The sequence below is a fragment of the Castor canadensis genome, chromosome 3, assembly GCF_047511655.1.
Source record: "Castor canadensis chromosome 3, mCasCan1.hap1v2, whole genome shotgun sequence".
Taxonomy (NCBI): Eukaryota; Metazoa; Chordata; class Mammalia; order Rodentia; family Castoridae; genus Castor; species Castor canadensis.
Window position 1 is genome coordinate 110,465,830 of NC_133388.1, and position 7,269 is coordinate 110,473,098.

The 7,269-nt window shown below is 59.7% G+C and overlaps 1 protein-coding gene across 13 annotated transcripts in view; it reads right to left on the minus strand.

The window, feature by feature from the left end:
• Nucleotides 1–7,260, minus strand: part of LOC141421645 (NUT family member 2E-like) — a 45,781-nt gene extending 38,521 nt beyond the window's left edge. For 8 of the 13 annotated variants that reach the window (XR_012446290.1, XR_012446289.1, XR_012446292.1 and 5 more), the window contains exons 1-2: nt 7,096–7,260; nt 935–1,098 (exon numbers count right to left, since the gene is read on the minus strand). The gene's annotated coding sequence lies outside the window, so the exon portion shown is untranslated. Of the gene's footprint in view, nt 1–934; nt 1,099–1,333; nt 1,962–5,050; nt 5,126–6,418; nt 6,522–7,095 lie in introns of those variants that run through there. The other 5 variants (XR_012446291.1, XM_074068506.1, XM_074068507.1 and 2 more) reach the window with 5 other exon arrangements.
• Nucleotides 7,261–7,269: the final 9 nt, after the last annotated feature.

The following is a 7,269-nucleotide window of genomic DNA, read 5'->3' on the forward strand; positions in this document are numbered from 1 at the left end:
CAAGTAATTAAGGTCTCTAAATTCCATCACTCCATTTCTAGAAATAATTCAAAATACCCCTGCAGTGAGATGCCTAAGACCCTCTGAGCTGTCTCTCCCTCTCCTAAGAGTTATTTCAGTACAAAAATCAGAAACCACTTCCAAAAATGATTTCTGCTCAAAGATTGTAATTCTTGTCCAACCAAAGTTCCTAATATCTAGTTATCCAGTCGCAAGCTTAAATTAGCTTCCTCTTATCTGTCAGAGCACCATAGACATTTGGCAATAAAACTTACTCTTTAAGACCAGATATCTTCCTTCTGAAAAAAGCTTCAGTGGCTGAACATTTATTGACTACATGCAATGATAGTGCATTACAGTTAGGCAGCTTTCATGTGAGTGAGGAACAAATTGTAAGATTTATTAATTAAAATCTGGGTTTAATGGCACATACCTATAATGTCAGCAATTGGGCAGCTGAGGTAGGAGGCCAGCCTGGGCTACATAGCAAGATCATGTCTCAAAAACCAAAAATAAGCTGGCAGCATGGTTCAAGTGGTAGATCACTTGCTTAGCATGCATGAAGCCCTAGATTCAATCCCCAATACTTAAAAGAATAAATAAAGTTGTGTTAAAACACAAAAATCCCGTACCACTTGACTAGGAAAGTTCTTAAGGACACTGTGTTAATATTTACCTCAGGCAACTTTTCAGAGTGTGGAAGCTGGAATGTGGCTTCAGAGTTAGAGAGCCTCCCTAGCAGACACAAAGTCTGAATTCGCACCCTAGTGCCACAAAAAAAGTATTGAGCAAATGTGATGTGCAAAAGATGCCTTCGTTTACAAGTACACCATGACAGTGAACTTGCAGAATCCTAAATCAACATTTGACAACCAAATTCCTGTGTATAATACAGTGAGCTTCAAAACTTCTTCTGGACTGAAACAATGCTCACCCTTTCTGTCCTCTCAGAGCTTGGTAGTCCTTGTCTTCCTGGAGGAATTTCTCACATTAAAAGCAGTCAGCATACTTAGAAATGTCAATTCTGGTTTTAAATGTCCACACTGACTTTTCAGTCTTCAAAAGAATCTATCCCACAGAATATGATCTGCAGATTATCTGATATGATTCCGTAAAAAAGCAAATATTAGAAAGTTATTCCAACTACTAACAATTATTTCAGATAATACACAATTTTCCTAAAAACATTCTCATTTTGTTTCTCATAAACCTCTTCACATTCAACCTCAAAGTTTTCTGAAAACCAATGTAACCTACACTGTAATTTCTACATTCAGCCAAAACCCCCCAAATCATAGTATTGTATTTGTAGCCCTGCAAAACAGTGACAAACCTGGTCTCTAAACAGCATCTAGAGGCACCCACAGTGGCCCTGGTCGCAGAGCTGCTCTCCAGGACAGCAGTGCAGCAGGAGCCAAGCCAGAGCACATTGAGCCTCAGACCAGCTCGGGGGGAAGAGGCTGTGGCTTCAGGGCAGGAGGAGAAGGTGTGACTGGATGTCCCCATGTCACCAGCTAAGGGCACCAAGGTGTGGGGCGATGACTTCCACCTGTTTCTGCTCAGCAACACAGAGTTCATGAGCTTCAACTTGGAGCTCTGCTGCTTCCTCTGCACCAAGACCAACAGCTCTCTGCGTGTGATGCTGCAAGGTTGTCCATGGCTCTGCTTCCTCTGGGGATTCGGTCCTGAACCCAGCCACGCCCACCCTGTGTTTGATGCTTCCCACACCTGACCCCCGTTCCCCAACAAACTACCTGCTGACCCCCACCGCCTGCAACCCAACGCAGGGCACACTGACCACAGAACCCCAACACAGCACACTCCTGTCCCTCGCTGCCCACAATTCGATGTCCTGCATGCTGACTCCAAAAATCCCACACACTGCAGGCCTGACACCCCTGCCCGCATCCCAAAGCACCTGCAGCCCGATCACCTCCCGCCTAACCCCCACCGAACGACGCACCTCATGCCTGACCCCCGCCACCCTATGCACTGTTCCCCTGACACCACACACCTGACTGCAGCCAGCAGCACGATGTATCTTCAGCCTGACACCAGCAGCCAGCTGCACCTTCCGCCTGAACCATGCTGCATGCATCCACAGGCACCTCCCACCTGACTCCTGCCAGGAGCATCCAGAAGCACCTCCCACCAGACCCCCTCTGCGCACATTCCTAAGCACCTCCTGCCTGACCCCAGCCACAGGATCCACATACAAAACCCGCCTGACCACAACAGGGAGCATCCCTAAGCACCTCCCACCTGACTCCACCACCCACAGCCCAGGCACCACCTGACCCCAGATACCAGCACCTGATGAACCTCCAGCCTGAGCCCCGCCGCCAAATGCAGTGCTCACCTGACTCCCACTGCCTGCATCCAGAAGCACCTCCACCATGACTCCCACTAGGCGCATCCTGAAGCACCACCCACCTAACTACCTCCACTTGCATCCGGAAGCACTTCCCACCAGACCCCCACAGCCCAAATCCCGATGCACCTCCCGCCAGACCCCCATGGCCCAATGCACCCCTCCCCTGATCCCGCCGCCCACAACCTGATGCACCTCCCACATGACCTCCACCAGGGACATACCAAAGCACCTCCCGCCTGACCCCCCACCCCAGGACACACCTACAGCCTGACACCACCTCCACCTGCACTGCTCACCTGATTCCCACTGCCTGCATCCCTAAGCACCTCCCACCTGACCTCCACCAAGAGCATCCCAAAGCACCTCCCACCAGACCCCAAGCCCAATGCACACCTTGCCTGACCCAGCAGCCCACAACCCGATGCACCTCCCACCTGACCTTCACCGTGGGCATCCCAAAGGACCTCCCAAAAGACCCCCACTGCACGATGCTCCTCAAGCCTGAACCCCGCCTCCCATTGCACTGCTCCCCCGAGTCCCACTGACTGCATCCCCAGGCACCTCAAACCAGACACCCGCCAAGTGCATCCTGATGCACCACCCGCCAGACCCCCACCGCCCAATGCACCGCTCTCCTGACCCTGCTGCCCACAACCCGATGCACCGCACGCCTGACCCCACCACACATCCCAACGGACATCCAGCCTGACCTCCGCCGCCCTATGCACCGCTCGCCTGACTCCCACTGCCTGCATACAGAAGCACCTCCTACCTGACTCCCGCCATGCACAGCCAGGGCACCACCTGACCCCAGATACCCCCTTACTCAACGCACCTCCAGCCTGACCCACGCTGCCTGCAGCCCGACCACCTCCCGCCTGACCCCCACCGCATGACGCACCTGCAGCCGGACCCCCACCGCCCTGTTGCACTGCTCGCCTGACTCCCACTAGTCGCATACTGAAGCACCTCCCACCAGACCGCCCCCACTAGCATCCTGAGGCACCTCCCGCCTAACTCCTGCCTCTTGCATCAGGAAGCACTTCCCACCAGACCCCCCACCGGCAAATCCTGATGCACCTCCCGCCAGACCCCCCACTGCCCAATGCCCACCTTGCCTGACCCAGCAGCCTACAACCCGATGCACCTCCCACCTGACCGCCCCAAAGCACCTCCCAAATGACCCCCACCGCACGACAATCCTCAAGCCTGATCCCCGCCTCCCACTGCACTGTTCCCGAGTCCCACTGACTGCATCCCGAGGCACCTCCCACCAGATCCCCGCGCGCGCATCCTGATGCTCCTCTCGCCAGACCCCCACCGCCCAATGCACCGCTCTCGTGACCCTGCTGCCCACAACTCGATGCACCTCACGCCTGACCCCATCACACATCCCAACGGACATCCAGCCTGACCTCCGCCGCCCTATGCACCGCTCGCCTGACTCCCACTGCCTGCATACAGAAGCACCTCCTACCTGACTCCCGCCATGCACAGCCAGGGCACCACCTGACCCCAGATACCCCCTTACTCAACGCACCTCCAGCCTGACCCACGCTGCCTGCAGCCCGACCACCTCCCGCCTGACCCCCACCGCATGACGCACCTGCAGCCGGACCCCCACCGCCCTGTTGCACTGCTCGCCTGACTCCCACACCCTGCATCCTGAAGCACCTCCCCCCAGACCCCTGCCTCTAGCATCCTGAGGCACCTCCCACCTACCTCCTGCATCCGGAAGCACCTCCCACCAGACCCCCCACCGACAAATCCTGATGCACCTCCCGCCAAACCCCCACCACCCAATGCACCCCTTGCCTGACCCCGCTGCCCACAACCCGATGCACCTCCCGCCTGACCCCCACCGCACGAAGCACCTCCAGCCTGACCCCACCCCTGCACTGCTTGCCTGAATCCCATTGCCTACATCCGGAAGCACCTCCCCCATGACTCCCGCCAGGCGCATCCTGAAGCACCTCCCACCAGACCTCCTCCACTAGCATCCTGAGGCACCTGTGGCCTAACTCCTGCCTCTTGCATCAGGAAGCACTTCCCACCAGACCCCCCACCGGCAAATCCTGATGCACCTCCCGCCAGACCCCCCCACTGCCCAATGCACACCTTGCCTGACTGAGCAGCCCACAGCCCGATGCACCTCCCACCTGACCACCACCGCGGGCATCCCAAAGCACCTCCCGCCTGACCCAAACAACACGAAGCTCCTCAAGCCCGACCCCCGCCTCCCATTGCACTGCTCCCCTGACTCCCACAGACTGCATTCTGAGGCACCTCCCACCAGATCCCCGCGCGTGCATCTTGATGCACCTCCCGCCAGACCCCCACCGCCCAATGCCCTGCTGTCCTGACCCTGCTGCCCACAACCCGATGCACAGCACACCTGACCCCACCACACATCCCAATGGACGTCCAGCCTGACCTCCGCCGCGCTATGCACCTCCCCCATGACTCCCGCCACGCATCCTGAAGCACCTCCCACCTACCTCCTGCATCCGGAAGCACCTCCCACCAGACCCCCCACCGACAAATCCTGATGCACCTCCCGCCAAACCCCCACCGCCCAATGCACCCCTTGCCTGACCCCGCTGCCCACAACCCGATGCACCTCCCACCTGACCTCCACCAAGGGCATCCCTCCCAGAGACTTCCCGCCTGACCCACCACCGCACGACGCTTCTTCAGCCTGACCTCCGCCTTCAGATGCACTGCTTGCCTGACTCCCACTGCCTGCATCCCGAAGAACCTCCCTTCTGTCTCCTGCAGTGCCCATCCTGAAGCACCTCCCACCAGAACCCCGCCCCGTGCATCCTGATGCACCTCTCGCAAAACCCCCACCGCCCAATGCACAGTTCGCCTGACCCAGCAGCCCACAACCCGATGCACCTCCCACCTGACCTTCACCGGGGGCATCCCAAAGCACCTCCCGCCTGATCCCCACCGCACGAAGCACCTCCACCCTGACCCACCCCCCTGCACTGCTAGCCTGACTCCCACTGCCTGCATCCGGAAGCACCTCCCCCATGACACCCCACCCGCCAGGCGCATCCTGAAGCACCTCCCACCTAACTCCCTCCACTTGCATCCGGAAGCACCTCCCACGAGACCCCCACCGCGCAAATCCCGATGCACCTCCCGCTAGATCCCCACCGCCCAATGCACACCTTGCCTGACCCCGCTGCCCGCAACCTGATGCACCTCCCACCTGACCTCCTCCACGGGCATCCCAAAACACCTCAGGCCTGACCCCCCCACCGCAGGACGCACCTTCAGCCTGAACCCCCCCCCATGCACTGCTCACCTGACTCCCACTGCCTGCATCCCGAAGCACCTCCCGCCTGACTCCCACCGCGGGCATCCCAAAGCACCTCCCACCAGACCCCCACCGCCCAATGCACTGCTTGCTTGACCCCCCGTTGCCCACAACCCGATGCACCTCCCGCCTGACCTCCACCTCGGACATCCCAAAGCACCTCCCACCTGAGTGCCGCCGGCGAGCAACCCAACGTACCCCCTGACCCCAGATGCCCACAGCCTTGTACACTTCCCGCTTGACCCCCGCTGCCTGACGCACCGCACGCCTGACCTCTGCTGCCCGATGCACCGCTTGCCTGACACTGCACGCCTGACCTCACAGCCAGCAGCCGGATGTACCTTCAGCCTTACCCCCGCAGCCTGCTGCACCTCCCGCCTGAACCATGCATCATGCATCCCCAGGCCCTTCCTGCCTGACTCCTGCCAGGAGCATCCCGAAGCACCTCCCACCAGACCCAGCCAAGCACATCCGGAAGCACCCCCTGCCTGACCTCCGCCGCGGGCATCCAGACACACCTCCCACCTGACCCACTCAGGGCACATCCCTAAGCACTTCCTACCAGACCCCTGTCGCGTGCATCCCAAGGCACCTGACTCTCGCTGCGCGCAGCCTGGGCACCACCTGACCCCAGATACCCGCACCCGACACACCTCCAGCCTGACCCACGCTGCCTGCAGCCCAACCACCTCCCGCCTGACCCTCACCGCACGACGCACCTGTAGCCTGACTACTGCCGCCTGGTGCACTGCTCGCCTGACTCCCACTGCCTGCATCCAGAAGCACCTCCCGTCTGACTCCCGCCGCGCATCCTGAAGCACCTCCCACCAGACCCCCGCCACTTGCATACTGAGGCGCCTCCCGCCTAACTCCCGCCTCTTGCATCACCAAGCACCTCCCACCAGACCCCTGCTCGCAAATCCAGATGCACATCCCGCCAGACCCCCACCGCCCAATGCACCCCTTGCCTGACCCCGCCACCCACAAGCTGATGCACCTCCTGCCTGTCCTCCACCACGGGCATCCCAAAGCACCTCCCGCCTGACCCCTGCCGCAGGCAGCCCAACACACAGCCTGACCCCAGGTGCCCACAGTCCTGTGCACCTCCTGCCTGACCCCCGCCACCTGACACACCACAGGTCTGACCCCGCCAACCATAACCCGACACACTGCACGCCTGACCCCCGCCTCCAGCCTCCTGATGCACCTCCCGTCTGCCCCCGCTGCCCGCAGCCCACCTCCCACCTGACCCCGCAGCCCGACACATCTCCTGCCTGACCCTGCGACCTGACTCAATGTCCTGCCTGACCTCCCCACGGCTCCTATCCCCCCCTTCCCACCCCGTCCCCACCGCCCGGGCCAGGGGAACGCTCCTCTGACAGGAGGAGGGACCTACCACTGCCAAGCCCTGCTCCGGAGTGCCGCCGTCCCACGCTGATCACCTTCCCCACTTTCGAGTCTGCCCCAGCTGGCTTGTGGGGCGAGCGCTGCCTGGCTGTAGGGCCGACACAGCGAGCCAAGGCCTGCCAGTGGGCGTGGAGTCCTTGCAGAGGCCCTGCCCTTCTTGAGT